Source organism: Clarias gariepinus, chromosome 23 (assembly GCF_024256425.1).
Source record: "Clarias gariepinus isolate MV-2021 ecotype Netherlands chromosome 23, CGAR_prim_01v2, whole genome shotgun sequence".
NCBI lineage: Eukaryota > Metazoa > Chordata > Actinopteri > Siluriformes > Clariidae > Clarias > Clarias gariepinus.
The window spans coordinates 25,331,054-25,349,065 of record NC_071122.1 but is presented as its reverse complement, the minus strand read 5'-3'; the positions used below and the strand labels follow the sequence as shown (position 1 = coordinate 25,349,065).

At 37.0% G+C, this 18,012-nt stretch overlaps 1 pseudogene; it reads left to right on the top strand.

Annotated features, from left to right (window-relative positions):
- Positions 1–3,586: 3,586 nt before the first annotated feature.
- LOC128511289 (myosin heavy chain, fast skeletal muscle-like) lies at positions 3,587–17,592 on the top strand (annotated as a pseudogene).
- The last annotated feature ends 420 nt before the right edge of the window (positions 17,593–18,012 follow it).

The window sequence follows — 18,012 nt, the reverse complement described above, 5'->3', positions numbered from 1 at the left end:
AAACCAATAGAATAGCCAATGCTTGACTAAAGAGCAAAACATTTCCCTAACTAGCTCTCACACACACACCGAAATGCTCATCTAAAATGTGCACTTTTAAGAGACAGTCCATTCTTCTAATGATCCAGAATGTGTCTAGCCGTGCTGAATAGTCACTCACTGTCAGCCTGAATGTATGGAGCGGTGAGGTAAACCCAGGATGATGATGGTTTTAGCATTTTTACTCTCTGCAGAGTAAGGCTCAAGCTTTTTGAGGGCTTCTGGTGTAGGTGGGTGGGTCTATGAAAGTCGACTTACAAGACTTAGTTGCCTCCTTTACAGATAACTTTTCAAACTTACATTCTTCAGGCTGCATTGTTCTTAAGTGGAGAATAAGGTTAGTTGTATTAAAGCTTTTGGCAGATATTCACAGATGTTGTTTTACTTCAGAAAATTTTGCATATTGCAAATTTGACTTACTTTGAAGAGACTTTGTTATATTCTTAGACTGACGATGGAATGTTGATGTGGCTGCCAATTTCGATAATCAGATTTTTAATCAGAAGCACGCTTAGTACACAGGTACTCAAGCTCTCCAAAATAGCAAATTATTATGGCCCAGTTCCAGCCCACATCTACCATGCTGATCTGCCCACAAACTGCATGGAATGAAAATGTAAAAATGTCTCACATCACTGTTATTGGAAACCTGACACTGCGGTTTGATTTGGAACACTGAAACATTTACACATTAATATATCAATAGAAATTTCTAGGACCAATTTTAAAATACTGTGCAAGAGAATTAAAAGAGTTGGAAAATGTGGCCACTCCAAGTATAATATTAAATTTTCCCTGGAAAATTAGTCATATATCTGTTTAGAGTTTTTAGACAATTTTGCAATCCAGCCCATTTTGTCCAAAAGGTTGTGGTAATGCACCATCACAAAACTAAAAAAACTTATTAGTTACAATATAGTTTGTGTTAAGTGCTATTTGTAGAGCAATAAAGGTAAACTTGTGCACTAACCTTTTATAGACAATTTCTAATTCAGTGTTTTTTGCTCAAATTTAAATTAAAAGAGTAAATCAAGCCCTTTCTTTTTAGGTTTAATAAGTTGCTACACAAGTTAAACCTTACAAGGGCCTACATCCTCATCCCCAGGGATAACATCCTCTTTAGGGTAATGTGTAACAGCATATAGGTGCATTTCTATTATAAAAACATTATAAAAAAATGTGGAAACTGGAACTTTATCCTTTAATTATAAAGTTACTTTATGGTAAAACAAACACAACTCATCAGTTTTTTACATTAGAACAGTTCATAAAGCAACTATGTTGTAACATCTGTAACATGTTGTAACACTGCCGGAAAGATAAATGCACAGTTTGATGTCTGAACCCTCTGCTGTCTACACACACGGCAAGATGAATAAGACGTTGCCTTGTTAAGATCAATCATTGACCAATACTGCGTTGCTGGGTTAAATACAATAATAAAAAAAAAAACAGCACCAAAGGTTTGAAAAAGTATTTTCAAATGTTAAAAATAAACAAGAAGACTTACTTTGAAGATGACAGCAACCAGGAGCTCTTATGTAGCACCAGTATCATTATTTATACTGCAATCTAAAGTGCACTAAATTCTGGAAGCTCGTCCCCGACCTTTAGCTGGTTTCTATATTTGTATTTAGACCTAATAAGAACATTCAGCTTGCAATATTCAGTTTCAGCATTTTATTTTATGAATCCAAATAATCACTTCTAAATTTCACTGCTTCGTAAGCAACTGCCAAAGTATATTATCTTTCTTTGGCAAAGATCATTATGGTCAGTCACTGGTAATAAATCTTGCAGTACAATTTGTTCTATTTTAATTTGATACTGCGCTAAATGTTAGATCCCTTGACAATTGTGATGTGCCCAAGTCATGTCTGAGGATATAAAGAGGTTTTAACTAAATTAATTAAAAAAAAAAAAAAAAAAAAAAAGCTTGTTTAAATGTGGCTTAATGCTAAAGGTAACCAGCTTTTTCAGTATTTCAGATAACATACATTTATTAACGTGTTTGTACCAATGTTTCAATCACAAATATCAACTTTAAAATCCTGCCATACAATATTTGTTGATCTGGATGAGAGCTTTGATTTGCTTTTTGGTGAAATGGGACTATTAAGCTCGAAATACATTAACATACCTTTTCTTTAAAATGAGGAGATATAGAGACACTATGAATTACTACATAAACATTTTTAACAGAAAAACTTTTCAAAAAGTTAGTTTTAAATAAGTATGTTTTATACCAAATTTGTTGCTACTTTACCGTACATATACTAAAATAAATAAATGCTGTTTTTTACATAAAATGTATATACATTATTGGTTTTACTCAAAATTGAGAGGAATGAATTAATGATTGATTTTAAATACTGACTACTTGGAAATGTGATTTATATTTTTGAAAATGATGGCACTGACCTTGGAAATGAACACCATTAGGATTAGAGTGCTTCTTCATGTCTGATTTTAGTGACTCTTCAATGCCAGAAAATTATTGGGCTCAGGAACCTTTCAAAGATAAAGGAATATATTTAAAAAATTAAAAACTCTAGCAACACCGTTTTAAGAGTAACACATTTTTTAGAAGAAATTTACAGAATGCTTATTGGAAACAGAAATCCAAACTTGATCATAAATATATACTTTAAAAATATATATACAGTATGTACTGTATATACTGGAATAAGACATACAGTATAGTATGTATAGTACATATAAATATGTATGCTAATTTTAATAGGTACATTAATAATCCTTGGCTCTGGAACTTTTTATTTGTATCTATTATTTCTTTTAAAAATGTTTACCTATTAATAAAATAAAGAAAAGTGTATATATTGAAGAAATCATTTTAAAAAAGACCAGCAATTGGAACTGTTTGACATGAAGTCATGACATGAAGTCAGTGTTACAGAAAGCTAAAATACACTGCATCAACTAAGACTATATGGCCATATATAGCTGGACAGATCTGCTGAGTGAATGATAATGCTGCTATATAACAGGCTTACTCTGGGACTGGAGGATCCTCAAGCACCCTGCCAAGGTGGGAACTTCTCCAGTCCAGTGCTGTCTTTAAGAATTATCTTTGTATAATGTTTGATTTGTACAATGTTGCATTTTATTAATGTATTTGCAGTGAATATTTTAACTGATATTTACTCTCTTTTCCAGTGTTCCCAACCTGCCAGCCAATCTACCATCTGCCAATTTCTCCTTTTGACATCACACAAGGTAGGTGATGTGTAAAATTGCAGGGTGACCTTGTTTAAGAAAATAGAATTTTTGCAGGGAGAAAAAAACAAAATTTTACAACATCAACATTAAAGATGTTATCATTGCATGAGGTTTGCAGCACACACACACACACACATATAAGACTATATGACATATATACCATATTGACTATAAGACATATAAGACATATATACCATATTGTGTGTATAAAGTATTAAAATATTTATAAATTAAAACAACTACATGGCTCCATCCAAAGTAAAATAAAGTACATGTACATTACTTGACTCCACAGTAACCTGCCATCATGGGAGATGGTGAGATGGAGTGTTTCGGCCCGGCGGCCATCTACCTCCGGAAACCAGATAGAGAGAGGATTGAAGCTCAGAACAGACCTTTTGATGCCAAGACAGCAGTCTTTGTGGCTGAACCTAAGGAGATGTATGTCAAGGGTACACTGAAGAGTAAAGAGGGTGGCAAAGCCACTGTCGAAACTCTGGATCACCAAGTAAGTGAAAAGATTGTGACTAATCTAAAAGTGCCAGGATCCTAAGCAATTAACCTACAGTAGGTACCCAATCAGAATGGTTATTACCGCCGCGGCAAAACGACAGTGGGTAAAATAAATCAGTTGCATTTCAAAGGCATTCATGAAATGACCGCCAGGTGGCGCAAAGTAACATTTTCACTCATCGCAGTTTAAAAATACAATTTAGTTATTAAAAAATGTTGTATCAAAGGAATACAATAGTGATGGTAATTTCCACATGTGTACTTTATAAAACAAACATAAAAAAATCTAAACCAGAGCGATTGATTCTTACTGTGCAATAATGATTAAAAAAAAACATTGGTTAAATGTTGTTTAGATCAAGTTCACTAGCTGACAATTTTATTTGTACAAAATATAAACTGTTATATAGCGTATCTCTGTATCTGTTTATTGTTATTTAATTTCAGGGACTTTAAACACATTGTTGTGTTGCTCATGTTGGATCATATGAGATGTAGTGAGTCATTTACAAATAAACACCTGGTTGGGTTATTTTGACCCAACAACTGGTTTATTCATTATTCTCTCGTTTCTCCAAATGGCAGCCTGCAAAATGTTTGAAATATTACAGTACAGGTGTAGTTTTAAAAGTTTTTTAGGCAAGAACGCGCGTGTGTACAGCTCAAAACCTACATCGGTTAATAAAGTTAGTATCTATTTAGAAAAAATGCCCCAACGATTTCAGAGATTTGAGCTTCAGGAAATCTCCCGGTGCTCTGCGCATAACACCAGGCCAACTCATGTTGGTTAATGGTTAAAACAGCGGAGGTATTTTATTTTGGATATAACTGGTATTCTTTGCTATAATACGCTTATAGTATAATATATCGCGGCTGTGTGACGCATCCTGTGCTCTGCGTTCCAGACTGTTTGGTGGAGGCTGTTGATGCAGAGGAATTTTGTTGTACTGAATAATATTTGTGCAGATTAATCAGGGCCTCTTATTCCTATTTATCCTGGGATGTTGTTCTTTTAGTTTTACTGTGTGCTTTACAATGTCAGACAACATTTAAATGCAAATAATTCACCCTCCCCAGGTGTGAATCAGCTGTTCTCACCTATACATTCAGAGGAACTGAAATGCACACTTGAAGACCCTCTGAGGCTCTTCTGGAGACCTCCAGTGATTCGGGCGTCTTTTTAAATTTGTGTAACTTTCATCTTCTGTATTCTAGATTCTAAAATTGACATTGCTACCGTTTTTAATCCCTGAAATGGAAAAAAAATTTAGATTTTCCTTATGATAACATAAATTGCATTGTTTTAAATCACTCTATACACGATAACTTTCCTTGGTATTTTTATAAAATATTTAAATTTTATATTTTAATAAAGAAATTTAAAACGAGGTGGGGCTAAGAAACACGCATCTTGGTTTGGTAATCCTCGTGTCTGGTTTAGGTTTAGTATTCAGTGCGGACCGTTTGTACATCGGTTATTTTGCAACTATATTATAACTCTCAGAAATTTGGGGTGACTGATGTGCCTAACTTTTTTCAGCAGAGCCTGTTTCACTGAATAATCCACGACTTTTCATTAATATGTAAGACCTATTGATACCAATTGACGCTACACACACACACATACACACAAATTGTTTTCCATTAGTTTATAAAAGAGCAGACATTTCACTTTCTATAAGGATATATTTTTCACACCTGTGAAGTGAGTATACACAGAGTTTCAGTTCAATTTCTGACGCGCTCAAGTTCACCGAAAACAATCCAGAATAGCGCCCCCTGCTTACTTTCATTATTTTACAAAATCATAACGTTTTTGTGTCATTGTGAGTGCGCTTAAATAAAAGTGAAGTCTTATAAAGGCTATGTAGCTTATATAGTTTTATAATATCATTTTTGAACATTAATGTGGCAAACTGTTTCTGACGCACACCCAGAGTCAGTTAATTTGATTAAATTCGATGCAAATAAGAAACGCCTATATTTAATTTAAATTATAAATCTGTACTGTAATTTTAGTACTGTGATTATGAATTCGTTTAAAAGCACAAACCCAAATGCTGTCGCCGTGCGCCGCAACGGTAAAACCAACATTTCAATTGATTCCTACTGTACATAACTAACCATTTCAATGTTTTTCATCACAATATTTTAAAGACTCTCACAGTTAAGGAGGATGACGTCCATCCCATGAATCCTCCCAAATTTGACAAGATTGAGGACATGGCCATGATGACCCACCTCAATGAACCTGCTGTGCTGTATAACCTCAAAGAGCGTTATGCAGCATGGATGATCTACGTAAGTCGAACCAAAAACTAATCTGTTAAAAAGGACAAATATAAGAGACTGCAGTGTCATAAACCAAAGAACATTCAATTTCACTCTCCCTTCAGACCTACTCAGGGTTGTTCTGCGTCACTGTGAACCCCTACAAGTGGCTCCCAGTGTACGACGCTATTGTTGTTCAAGGATACAGAGGCAAGAAGAGAATTGAAGCTCCACCTCACATCTTCTCCATCTCTGATAACGCCTATCAGTTCATGCTCACTGGTATGATGTTTTTATTATATTTTAAAATGTTCCATTTACTGTATACATAGCTGCTTGCATTATATTAAATGTTTAATCTCTTCTGTTATTCCTTTAGATCGTGAGAACCAGTCAGTCCTGATTACGTAAGTCAAAACCTCTTTCTAAAGAATAATTCCCTAATGATGAGGAATATTTATCTCTAGATACATGCACTCGTGTTGAACAGTTGTTCATGCTGGACTCTCCTGTTCTACCCCCAGTGGAGAATCTGGTGCAGGAAAGACTGTCAACACAAAACGTGTCATTCAGTACTTTGCCATGGTCGGTATGACTACACAGAAGAAGGCAGAGCCTGTTGCTGGCAAAATGCAGGTAAGAAAATCATTATTATTGCTATATTACAGAATCGGACCTCAGACACCTCATTAAAACACCTGCAATCATCACCAGGGGTCACTGGAAGACCAAATTGTTGCAGCCAACCCCCTGCTGGAGGCTTATGGTAATGCCAAGACTGTGAGAAATGACAACTCCTCTCGTTTTGTAAGTAATCCTAGATTGCATGACTATTGCAGCCAATACGTTGCAAGATTATGAATATTAAAATTAAACAGTAATTTAACCATCTTTAAACTTTATAGGGTAAATTTATCAGAATTCATTTTGGACAAACTGGAAAGTTGGCCTCAGCTGATATTGAAACTTGTAAGTTCCATGATTCTTTTTTCCCGTCCTAAAACGAAACAAAAAAATACATGCAAGCATTTAAGTATTTATCTTAATGTGACCAGATCTGCTGGAAAAGTCAAGAGTCACCTTCCAGCTGTCTGCTGAGAGGAGCTACCATATTTTCTACCAGCTCATGACTGGACACAAACCAGAGCTGCTTGGTAAGGAATGTTGGAGTCATGTTGTATATAAACCCTGTTACAATTTTGTTACTTTGGAAAAACTAACTGGCCTCAATACAATTTGAATTAATTATCATACAGAGGCACTGCTCATCACCACCAACCCCTATGACTACCCAATGATCAGCCAGGGTGAAATCACAGTCAAGAGCATCAATGATGTGGAGGAGTTCATCGCCACAGATGTAAGGAAAAATACTTGTTTGGATTTCATTAAAAACCTTTTTACTTTAAAGATACACACAAGTAAGCTCTCCTTTTTATCACACAGACGGCTATTGACATTCTCGGCTTCACCGCTGATGAGAAAATTAACATCTACAAGCTGACCGGTGCTGTGATGCATCATGGCAACATGAAGTTCAAGCAGAAGCAGAGGGAGGAGCAGGCTGAGCCTGATGGCACTGAGGGTATGGATACAATCACAAGATATATCTAGTCTATCAATATATAAAGTACTAGATGTGTGCCATTCTTGATTATTAAGACAATCTTTTTTCACTTCAGTTGCTGATAAAATCGCCTACCTTCTGGGCCTGAACTCAGCTGACATGCTGAAAGCTTTGTGCTACCCCAGAGTCAAAGTCGGAAATGAGTTTGTGACCAAAGGCCAGACTGTACCTCAGGTAATGTCTTATTATTTAGCCATTAAAAGTGAGAATAGAGTTTTGTTTTTTAGAGGGAAAAACTGCAGGATAATATCAATAAATCTTTTGCATTCTTCAGGTGAACAATTCTGTATCGGCTCTCTGTAAGTCCATCTATGAGAAAATGTTCTTGTGGATGGTCGTCCGTATCAACGAGATGTTGGACACAAAACAACAAAGACAGTTCTTCATCGGAGTGCTGGACATCGCTGGATTTGAGATCTTTGATGTAAATAATTCTTATTTTCCATGATTTGGTGTTTTTTAAGTAGTTTTGGCAATGTTTAATGTACTGATCTCCTGTAACAGTTCAACAGCTTGGAGCAGCTCTGCATTAACTTCACAAATGAGAAACTGCAACAGTTTTTCAACCACCACATGTTTGTGCTGGAACAAGAGGAATACAAGAAAGAAGGTATCGAATGGGAGTTTATTGACTTCGGTATGGACTTGGCTGCCTGCATTGAGCTCATTGAGAAGGTAAGCTGCTGTGGTGTCAGCGAAACCATCTACATTTTTTCTTCAAATTGATTGTATTAAACAATTACAATGTGCAAATATCAAGAAAAACAGTAAAATATATAATTTGTTTATGAAAAAAAAAATAATAAAAGATTCCCCGACAACCAAATAACACACACACATACGCACATCTCAACTGGCTTAGACAGATTTCACACAGCTTTGTTTTGAAAAAGTTTACTCTGTGCAAAACATTACATTGAATAAGACTGAGGGGTTGGTGGAAGTGCTGCAGCGTATCCTGTCTATAATCTCCCATCACTTCTTTCTCAAAAGCAATCCAAACTCCTGGGTTAAAATGATATATCTCTGAAATCGCACCTTGCTGATATGAATTAAACAAGACCAGGCTTTCCCAGGGCTGCTTAGGAGGTGTGGAAAGAAAACTGGAAAAACGTTTGGATGCAAAGGTGCAAACTTGAAGGTGACGAAAGAAATGAGCTGCTGGGAGCTCATACTCCAAGAAAAGACTAGCAAAGACTCCATCTTTATACAGATTATGAAAATGTTTAATGCCTTTGTCATGCCATAAAGAAATGCTAAATCTAGAAGTGATTGAGGAAACAAATTCTATCAAGCAAAAGCCCCAGTGCTGACACAGTCACAAATTTAACAGATATTAAGCACCACTGGATTATCAGTGTATTAACTGGGTTTTTCTTGGAATGGAAGTGTAAAGTAGAGCTGATACAGAAGATTACCTAAAAGACAGTAAGTCTAATTTACACCAAAAGATGAATTCATCCAGAACATTTTTGGATATGTGCAGTCCAATACTATATTTGAAAATTAGGCAGAGCAAACCCACCTCTGAATCTATATCCCTGTAATCCACCCCCAAACAAACAAGCAGATAATTTTTTTTTTAAGAATTAAAGAAGTATTTTAGTAGAAATGTAGGAAGTGATTGAAGAAAATTATGGAATTTAAATAGAATGCTCATTTTACCTGCATTGATTTTTCAGTTAAAAAAAGCAGTAAATTGCAGTAAATATCTGAATATTTGATTTTACAGTACATCAGAATTAAAAGGGGGAAAATTGGAATTTATTAGCAAATCTAAGTTTCTTTAATACTTTATATTATAGAAAGTATTCCCACTAAACCCATCATAGGCTTTCTCAACATCCAATGAATATACAACCTTAGGCGATACAGATGCTTATTTGAAGTAAATTATATTCAAAAAAGAAACAAATCTTGGCCTTTTATGAAAACAGTCTGCAAATACAGATATAACACATGAGAATACATCCTCTAGTTGGGGTGCAATTCTTTTATCCAGCACTTTGACATTAACATTTAGAAATGGCAGTGGTCCATAGGACCCACGGAATGTAAAATACTTGCAATTCTTAAGAAGAAGGGCTATTGAGGCTTGGTTGAAAGTAGGTGGTAGTGAGCCCTGGTCTAAGCATTTATTTAACACACCAAGAAGCAGTAAAATAAAAATCACCGGAACACAATCTGGGATCAGTTGCAGTTGTAATGATATTTGAACCATTCTTTAATTTGTGGTATTAGCCATTAAGCAGCCTCGCTTTAGCTGATGTAAAAACAATCTTCTGGGTTTGTCGCCATATTTATAATAAGTAATAGAGGTTAGTAACAATTTATTTTCTGCTTCTTTTGTTAAAGAAAAACGAATTCTGAGAATGATCTGGAAGAGATTTGATGTATGACGATGATCGAGTTTGATAATAGCTGATGAAAGTTCATTGGGACGAGTCCTGCAATTTCCATATAAAAAATCAGTATGAAATGATTTGCCCTATAAAATTTATTTTTAGTTTCTCTTATAATAAGTATGGAATAGAAGTTTAGACCCGGGCAGTTAAACAACAAGAATCCATCAATAGTTAAAAATGAAAAATCTTTGTCTGCTAAATAAAGCATGTTTCCATCAACATTTTCAATAAAATATTCTCACTAACACTGCAGTGATTACTCATAATAATATCTCTCACCAAAAGCCAATGGGCATCTTCTCCATCCTTGAAGAGGAGTGCATGTTCCCAAAGGCCACAGACGTAACCTTCAAGAACAAGCTTCATGACCAGCACCTCGGCAAAAGTAATGTCTTCCAGAAGCCAAAGCCTGCCAAAGGCAAAGCTGAGGCACACTTCTCTCTGGTGCACTACGCCGGCACTGTGGACTACAACATTTCCGGCTGGTTGGACAAGAACAAGGATCCACTGAACGACTCTGTGGTCCAGCTGTACCAGAAATCAGCAAACAAACTCATGTGCCACTTGTATGTAGCCCATGGCGGTGCTGATGGTAAGATGAACACTAATGATTTTAAATTCACTGATAATGGCTGTTGAAAAAAAAAAAAAAAAAAATTATATACATATATATATATATATATATATATATATATATATATATATATATATATATATATATATGTGTGTGTGTGTGTGTGTGTGTGTGTGTGTGTGTGTGTGTAACTGTACCAAAATCTGACACATTTAGTTAATTATATAAAGTATAGAAATAGACTGGACTTAAAACTAGACTCTCAAGTCCCAAAATCCCAAGTAATTAATGAATAAAAAGTTTAAAAGTAATCATAAAATAAGAGTATAGTAAGGTATGAAAAACAATATTTGACTAATTTTAACTTGTCAACAGCTGACACTGGTGGAAAGAAAGGCAAGAAGAAGGGTGGTTCCTTCCAAACTGTGTCTGCTCTCTTCATGGTGAGAACAACTTAAAAGAAACTATGATCATTTATAAAGTTCAGTGAATACATTCCACACAATGAGATACAGATTGCATAGTGCATTATGGTTATTTTTTCGATGTTATTTATAAACAAACGAGTAAACAGGTTTTAATCATGTAAAATAGCAATCGAATAAAAGTAGGCAAGAAATTTCTTTAACAAAGTCATAAATGTAAAACTCACAGGAAAACTTGGGCAAGCTGATGACCAACTTGAGAAGCACTCACCCTCACTTTGTGCGTTGCTTGATTCCTAATGAGTCCAAGACTCCAGGTGGGTCTTTTATTTTCTAAAGTTTTGATTATTAAATGCATGAAATTAAGAACTGTAAGAACTGTTACTCACATTTTACCATTAACCGGGAAACCCTAGGTCTGATGGAGAACTTCCTGGTCATCCACCAGCTGAGGTGTAATGGTGTGCTGGAGGGTATCAGAATCTGCAGAAAGGGATTCCCCAGCAGAATCCTCTATGGTGACTTCAAGCAGAGGTATACTGAATCACACTGTTTGTAGAAATTGCGATAATTGTAGAACATCTGAAAAAATACCATTTGCGTCATCACATGGGTTGTGGAGTGAGAAATAAAAAACAAATCAAAGATTGGCAAGAATATATACATATTTCACTTTGACATTTTCAGATACAAAGTCTTAAATGCCAGTGTCATCCCAGAGGGACAGTTCATTGACAACAAGAAAGCTTCAGAGAAACTCTTGGGCTCAATTGATGTGGATCATACCCAGTACAAGTTTGGACACACCAAGGTAAGTACTGTAGATGTCTGAAATAAAAAGTGATTAGATACTTACATTTTATACATATTTTTTTTTTTCCCTGAATATTATAGTATAGTAAGTGCAAAAATATCCAGGAATTCAGTGTAACTTAAGGAATCTAAAAGACTACAGCCTAGCCTTTCTTTAGTTCTACAAGAACCAGAGCAAATTCAAGTACAGGTTGTTATGTACAAAATTCCCCCTCATTTCTTTCTGGGGTACAGACTCAAATTAAGAATCTCTCTAAACAAATTTTCAGGTTTTCTTCAAAGCTGGTCTACTGGGTACTCTTGAAGAGTTGCGAGATGAGAAACTGGCAAATCTGGTGACCATGACTCAAGCTTTGTGCCGTGGCTACCTCATGAGGAGAGAGTTTGTTAAGATGATGGAGAGGAGGTAAATTTTGATTTATATCAATCACACATTGATATAATACAAATGCTTATGAAACTGAACTGGATCCTCTTGAATTTATATAGTAAAATGCAATCTGGTTAAAATAAACAAGTCAAAAAACTGGAATATGTCCCTTTAACAGAGAGTCCATCTACAGTATTCAATACAACATTCACTCATTCATGAATGTAAAACACTGGCCATGGATGAAGCTGTACTTTAAGATCAAACCCCTTCTCAAGAGTGCAGAGACTGAGAAGGAAATGGCTGCCATGAAGGACAACTTTGAGAAAATGAAAGAGGACTTGGCAAAGGCACTGGCCAAAAAGAAAGAACTGGAGGAAAAAATGGTATCTCTACTACAAGAAAAAAATGATCTGCAACTTCAAGTAACATCTGTAAGTATTTCAAACAGAAATGACAATGTTTAATGGAATTCAGACATTATTTACATTAAAACATTCACAACAGGAAACTGAGAACCTTGCTGATGCTGAGGAAAGGTGTGAGGGGCTCATCAAGAGCAAGATCCAGCTTAAAGCTAAACTCAAAGAGACAAATGAGAGACTGGAGGATGAGGAGGAAATCAATGCTGAGCTGACTGCTAAGAAGAGGAAACTGGAGGATGAGTGCTCTGAGCTGAAGAAGGACATTGATGACCTGGAGCTCACCTTGGCCAAAGTGGAAAAAGAGAAGCATGCCACAGAGAACAAGGTTTAACTTAATTAAGTGAAGCATATAGTTTACTTTTATAATAGGAAAATACAAACATAACATTATCACAATGCTCTGTGATAGGTCAAGAACCTCACTGAGGAGATGACCTCTCAGGATGAGAGCATTGCCAAGCTTACTAAAGAGAAGAAAGCCCTCCAAGAGGCACACCAGCAGACTCTAGATGATCTCCAGGCAGAAGAAGACAAAGTCAACACACTGACCAAAGCAAAAACCAAGCTTGAGCAACAAGTTGATGATGTAAGACATGTGTTTTTAACAAAATATGTATCTTGGTTATAGATTGTTATAGATTGTGATAATGTAACATTCTGACATACACAGCTTGAGGGTTCTCTGGAACAAGAGAAGAAACTCCGTATGGACCTGGAGAGAGCCAAGAGGAAGCTTGAGGGTGACTTGAAACTGACCCAAGAGTCCATAATGGACCTGGAGAATGACAAGCAGCAGTCTGATGAAAAGATCAAGAAGTGAGTGTGTGTACATTAACTTTTAAGTTCTTAAAGAACATATAGAGCTCTTGTGAATATTTACCATGTTTGTTAGTAATGGTACATTATTATGTTTGTTTCTTTCTCATTGCACAAAACAGAAAAGACTTGGAAGTAAGTCAGCTCCTGAGCAAGATTGAAGATGAACAGTCCCTGGGAGCTCAACTTCAGAAAAAGATCAAAGAACTCCAGGTAATTATGAGATTTAAAACATCTTGGTTGTAAGCTCTGCTAACAAAGGTATTAATTCAGACAAGACTAACGTTTAAATTTTAGGCTCGCATTGAGGAGCTGGAAGAGGAAATTGAGGCTGAACGTGCAGCTCGGGCTAAAGTTGAAAAGCAGAGAGCTGATCTCTCCAGGGAACTTGAGGAGATCAGTGAGAGGCTCGAGGAAGCTGGAGGTGCCACTGCTGCTCAGATTGAGATGAACAAGAAGCGTGAGGCTGAGTTCCAGAAACTGCGTCGTGATCTGGAAGAGTCCACTCTGCAGCATGAAGCCACGGCTGCTGCACTGCGCAAGAAACAAGCTGATAGTGTTGCTGAGCTTGGAGAGCAGATCGACAACCTTCAGCGTGTCAAACAGAAGCTGGAGAAGGAAAAGAGTGAATATAAAATGGAGATTGATGACCTCTCTAGTAACATGGAAGCTGTTGCCAAAGCAAAGGTATCATAATGGACTTTACTTTTTATAGCAGAGTGCTGAGATAAAGAGTACTGATATAAATTACTGTAGTATTTCTATTTATTATAATGATTTAGGGCAACCTAGAGAAGATGTGCCGCACCCTTGAGGACCAACTGAGTGAACTCAAGACAAAAAATGATGAGAATGTCCGACAACTCAATGACATTAACACACATAAGGCAAGATTTCAGACTGAAAATGGTGAGTATTTAAGATGTAATTAAAATTTTGATGTGTAACACACAGCTAATGCTCAATGATTGGTGACAGGTGAACTCAGTCGGCAACTGGAAGAGAAAGATGCACTTGTTTCCCAGCTTACAAGAGGAAAACAAGCTTACACTCAGCAGATTGAAGAACTCAAGAGAGTCATTGAGGAGGAAGTGAAGGTAAATAGTAAAAAGTAACTACATGAATCTGTCCATACCATTAGTGTGCTTAAATTTATATGGAGTATCACTGTAAACCGAAAATCAACTCTTCACTTTAGGCCAAGAATGCCCTCGCTCATGCTGTCCAATCAGCTCGTCATGATTGTGATCTGCTCAGAGAGCAGTTTGAGGAAGAGCAGGAGGCCAAGGCTGAGCTTCAGCGTGGAATGTCCAAGGCGAACAGTGAGGTGGCTCAGTGGAGAACCAAATACGAGACTGATGCCATCCAGCAAACTAAGGAGCTTGAAGAGTCCAAGTAAATTCATAACGCAGTGACAAACAGTTGTGTCTAAACAAATAACCTACATCAAAGCCACATTTACAACATATTGCTGATTAACTTCCTTACAGAAAAAAGCTTGCTCAGCGTCTACAAGAAGCAGAGGAATCCATAGAAGCTGTGAACTCCAAATGTGCTTCTCTGGAGAAGACCAAGCAGAGACTGCAGGGTGAAGTGGAGGACCTCATGATCGATGTTGAGAGAGCCAATGCCCTGGCAGCAAATCTTGACAAGAAGCAAAGGAACTTTGATAAGGTGACCATCTATTTACAAAAATATTGCCAAGTTATTAAACTGGCACAAGCGTGAATTTACATGATCCTTTTTACCGTGACATTTAGGTCTTGGCAGAATGGAAGCAGAAGTATGAGGAAGGCCAGGCTGAATTGGAGGGAGCTCAGAAAGAAGCTCGCTCTCTCAGCACTGAGCTCTTTAAAATGAAGAACTCATATGACCATCTCTTGACCATCTGGAGACTCTAAAAAGGGAGAACAAGAACCTCCAGCGTATATAAAAAAAATATTAAATGCAAGTTCTTAGTACCCATAAAATGGAAAATGAACAAACAAGGAAGTTTCTCTGTTCTGCAGAGGAGATCTCTGACCTGACTGAGCAGATTGGGGACACTGGAAAAACCATCCATGAGCTGGAGAAAGCAAAGAAGACAGTGGAAACTGAGAAATCGGAAATCCAGACTGCTCTCAAAGAAGCTGAGGTAACTATGGAGAACTGCAATAAGCAAAAAAAGAAAATTGGATATACATCATTTAACATTTAACCTATTTCTTTAGGGTACACTTGAACATGAAGAGTCTAAGATCCTCCGTATCCAGCTTGAGCTTAACCAGGTTAAGAGTGAGATTGACAGGAAACTGGCTGAGAAAGATGAAGAGATGGAGCAGATCAAGAGAAACAGCCAGAGGGTGATTGAGTCCATGCAGACCACTCTGGATTCTGAGATAAGAAGCAGGTATGATGCTTTGAGGGTCAAGAAGAAGATGGAGGGAGATCTCAATGAAATGGAGATTCAGCTGAGCCATGCCAACCGTCAGGCTTCTGAGGCCCAGAAACAACTCAGGAATGTTCATGGACAGCTTAAGGTCTGCCTTTATCTTTTTTGTTTGATTCACAGCAAAGGTTTACAAAAGTGTAATATGAAGTTTCTAGTAAAACCGATAACTGCTTTTACATCAGGATGCCCAACTGCACCTTGATGAGGCTGTCAGAGGCCAGGAAGAGATGAAGGAGCAGGTGGCCATGGTGGAGCGCAGGAATAACCTGATGCTGGCAGAGATTGAAGAGTTGAGAACTGCACTGGAGCAGACAGAGAGAGGACGCAAAGTAGCTGAACAGGAGCTGGTCGATGCCAGTGAGCGTGTGGCACTGCTGCACTCTCAGGTAGGGAGGATCTCGTAGCTGTTGTGACATTGATCTTTATACAGTATTTTCTTTGATGTTTTGTGACAAAAACACCAAATGTCACTTTGTTACCCCTTTCGACAGAATACCAGCCTGATCAACACCAAGAAAAAGCTTGAGGCTGATCTGGTTCAGGTCCAAGGTGAGGTGGATGACACCATCCAGGAGGCCAGAAATACTGAAGAAAAGGCCAAGAAAGCAATCACAGATGTAAGTGTTCAAGAAGATAGATTTGATTCCCCAGTGACCTTTACAAATGCATGTAAACACTGACACCTGACACTTCCATGACTCATACACTAGGCTGCCATGATGGCTGAGGAGTTGAAGAAAGAGCAGGACACCAGTGCTCACCTGGAGAGGATGAAGAAGAACCTTGAGGTTACAGTCAAAGATCTACAGCACCGTCTGGATGAGGCTGAGAGCCTTGCGATGAAGGGTGGAAAGAAGCAGCTCCAGAAACTGGAATCTAGGGTATTTCACAGTCTTTAATCTCACGACACAGCTAGAAAATCATTTTACTAAAAGGTTTTCCACAAATTAAATGTCTGATCTAGGTGCGTGAACTGGAGAGTGAGGTCGAAGTTGAGCAGAGACGTGGAGCTGAAGCCATTAAAGGGGTCCGTAAATATGAGAGAAGAGTGAAGGAGCTCACCTACCAGGTACTAAATGTTTTGGTCAAAATGTAGCACATGTACAGTAGCAACTAAAAATAAGCAAAATATAAATAAAGACCATTCTCTACAGACTGAAGAGGATAAGAAGAACGTGATTAGACTGCAGGACCTTGTGGACAAACTGCAGCTCAAAGTGAAGGCCTACAAGAGGCAGGCTGAGGATGCTGTAAGTTTACAACCTACACTGGTCATTCATGTAGGGCATTACAACAATCATGGGGATTTTTTTTACTTGATTTAAAAAACACTATTTTGGATGTTATTTGGTGATCACAGGAGGAGCAGGCCAACACTCACTTGTCCAGGTACAGAAAAGTGCAGCATGAGATGGAGGAAGCTCAGGAGCGTGCTGACATTGCTGAGTCCCAGGTCAACAAGCTGAGAGTCAAGAGCAGAGAGGCTGGAAAGGTGAGGCATAATCATCTTACGTTTTTTTAAATAATTCATAACATGCTCTTTTCATAAAAAACAACCTTTACTAAATAATTTTAAATGGTTCTTCTAATTGTACACATTTATTATTTTCCAAAGGGCAAAGAAGAATAAAGTGAAGACCAACAAGACATCAACAAGCAAGCATAAAATATGACTGACTTCTGATGTATTTCATTTCGTTTTAAATAAATTATGCAAATTCAATCCTGACTTGACGTTTTGTGAAAATAACACACCTACATAGAAGCAAAACTGTAAATCTAGGCTAGATAATGACACGTTATCCTTTTCCTCAATGCAACTGAAATGTACATAAATAGACTTGAGACAATGAACTCCTTATAAGAATGTTAAAAAATGTGACACGTGTACTAACTCCTGGGTGCCAAATGCCAAAAGCATGTTTGAACAATTATTGCATAATTACATATTATACAATTTTCAGGTAAGGATAAAGTCTACAACACTTTATTAAACATAGTTAAACGCCTAAGACCAGTTTTAAGAAACCATCCTTTAAAATGTTATTATTATGATTTAACAG